A 3,111-nucleotide genomic window follows, 5' to 3' on the forward strand; every position below is an offset into this window, starting at 1 on the left:
TTCCCGCCCCGCGCCTCAGCGCCGCGCGCGCGCCGCCGCCATGGCAACGGCCCCACAACCACGGCGGCCGCGCGGGGACACACCGAGGGAAACGCGAACGCCGGACCGGACCTGTGCCGGGGCTCGAAGTAAACCCAAATAAAAAAATGAAATAATAAAATATTAAGATAAATTTTCAAATAATAAAATGAAATAAACTAAACAAAAATAAAATATTAAAATAAAAATTAAAATAATAAAACATTAAAATGAAATATTGAAACGTTAAAATAAAATATTAAAATAAAAATTAATAAATTAGAATAGTAAAATAAAATAATAATAAAATATTTACGTGAAATGAAATAGTATATTAAAATAAAATTAAATAAATAAAATAGTTTCTTAGCGGATTTGGGGGGAACCGAGCTGTGAGAGGCAGACACAGCAGTTCCAAAGCATCCCTGCTCCAGCGCCGAGCGGGGTCAGCGGCCCCGCAGAGCTGGGGACAGCAGCGGCACGCCTGTCCCGCAGGGCAGCGCATCTCCCGGATCTCCCGGCATCTCCAGAGCCGCCCGTGCAGTTCCTGCCCGGGTCGGCAGGTGCCAGCTGGACACCGCAGCACGGAGGGACACGGCCGGGGACAGCGCCCGGGCTTGTGCCGCCGGGAATTACCCCTGGAGGACCCCCAAAACCAGCGGGAGGAACCCCAAATCCCTCCAGGATCCTCCAGTGGAATCCTTCCCCAGCACTGCCAGGGCCACCACTGCCCCATGTCCCCAAGTGCCCCATCCACACGGCTATGAATCCCTCCAGGGAGGACAGCTCACCTGGACAGCCCTTCCCATGAAGGAATTTCCCCTAATCTCCAACCTGACCCTCCTCTGGCACAGGCTGAGGTCTTTCCTCTTGCCCTGTCCCTCAGGAGCAGAGACTGCCACTGCCCTCATCCCCCTGCCCAGCCTGCGCCAGCACCTCCAAAAGGAGGTGCCAGAAGCAGCTGAGCGAGCTGAAAACACCAAATTATCAGGAAATATCCGGGGCAGGGCTGCAGGACCCCAGAGCAGCGGTGCCCTGGCTCCTCGGGGCACAGAGCCCCAGGACGGGCCTGTGGTGGCACTGCCACCCACGGTCACCAGGAGTGTCCCTGGCCCGTGAGAGCTGCAGCAGGATGCAGATCCCGACCTGAACACAGCAGCTTTGTCCCTGGCAAAGGTCAGGGGAGGAAACTGGACAGGTTTGGTGAGGGCTAGAATAAACTCAGGGTTTATTTTAACAGGGTTTATCATGGGCTCACAATGGCACTCAGTGCTCAGCTGGCACCGGGTTTGTTTGGCTGCTCACAAACCCATCCACATCCTCTTCGTGCCAGGAGCCTGTTCCCACACTCCTGCTGTCTCTTTCCCTCACCTCACCGCAGTTATTCTTGTGACACTCCCGCCCTGACTTTTCTGCCTCCTTCACAGAAGGAGTGTCCCGGTCTCAAGCACCTTACTCATCTTTTCATTGTTCGGAGCCTCTTTTTCATCTCCTATTTTTTCTTCCTTTAGTTTCCTGCTCTGAGCTCTCTGAATGATTTCATGACCTGACCAAGGTGCCTGATGAGTGTAAAATTACACTTTTCACCTCAGGGCTCAGCGTGTGCTGCTCCTATAGGTTGGCTTAAGGGTTCAAATGGGTGTAAGAGGTAAGAGAGCTCCAGCTGAGGATTCCTTTCCTCTGCATTAAAATGCTGTGGGATCTGCATCTGGTCTCACTCACACCTGCTTTATATTCTGTGTATAAATAAAAAGTATGAGCTATGCATAAATTTATATACATAAATATATCTAGGTGTCTAAATTATACATATGTGTATAAATAGAATTTATATGCATAAATTGATGTGTAAATTTACATGTATAAATAAAAAGTATGAGCTATGCATAAATATATTTATATGTATAAATGTAATTTATATGTATAAATTTATGTGTAAATCTATAAATAAAAAATAAGAGCTATACGTAAATGTATATGTATAAATATATTTATATGTATAATTTATATGTATAAACAGAAATTATATGTATAAACTTACATGTAAATTTATATGTATAAATAAAAAATATGAGCTATGTGGGCACAAACTGAAACAAGAGAGGTTCAGACTGAACACCAGGAGTTGTTCAAATCACAGAAGGGCTTGGGTCAGAAAGGTCCAGCATGGGCCAAAGCCCAGCCCTGCCCAGGGAGGCACAGCCAGCACAGGAACCCCAGCTCTCAACCCTCTGCCAGGCCAGCAAGAGCTTCCCGAAGTGCTTCCTTACCGCCCCCAAGGGGCACAGCCCGACACGTGTGCTGCCCGGGCTTCCTTCCCCTCTGGCACAGCCCGGGAACGCTGCTGGAGTCAGTGAGGGGGCAGAGAGAGCCTGTGGGACACAGCCCGAGATCCTGCCCTAAAACCTGGGCAGTGCTGTGCTCATATTGCTGTTATCCTATTCCTAGAGTCCCATACCTTCTCGGCGGCTTTCTCAACAGCAGCTCTTCACAGCAGTGTTGCTCCAGCATCAGGGCACCTCCAAAGCTCTCCCTCCCAGCCAGCCCACCCCCTTTTATCCCAGTTATCTTCATTAGCCACAGCTGCAGCCCAATTAAGGACATCACAGCTGCAGCCCATCTAGAACAATTGGGACTGGGGCAAGGCCACTTGTACAACACATAGATTTTACCAGGACTCAAAGGCCACCTCTGCTGTACACAGGATTTTCATCCCAGCCCTCACTGGAGCCAGGATGGCGCCCTTGGCTTTGTCTGCAGCTCTCTGTGAGCTGTGCCAGGCACCTGTTCCACAGCACCACCCCTGTCCCCCCTGCTCCTCCTGCTGCTGAGCCCTGACTGCATCAGCCCTAAAGGGCTCTCCTGGCACACAAAACTCTCCAAGGGATCGCTGGGCACTGCAGAGGCTCTGCTGGTGCTTAAGGCACCCAGAGGAGAAGGTACAGCACCACGAACACCACCGAGTGCTTTGGAAGCACCCCAGCCCTGAGAGAGGGATAAAAGGCGAGCCAGCCATGGCCCCTTGCACACCATTTCCTGTCACCTTGTTTTTACAAGTTTCTCTAAGCCTTCTGGTGTTTACATTCTCGTAAC

The sequence above is a fragment of the Melozone crissalis genome, unplaced genomic scaffold, assembly GCF_028551555.1.
Source record: "Melozone crissalis strain CALT ecotype California unplaced genomic scaffold, PUWL_Pcris_2 ptg000009l_1, whole genome shotgun sequence".
In the NCBI taxonomy this organism is placed as follows: Eukaryota; Metazoa; Chordata; class Aves; order Passeriformes; family Passerellidae; genus Melozone; species Melozone crissalis.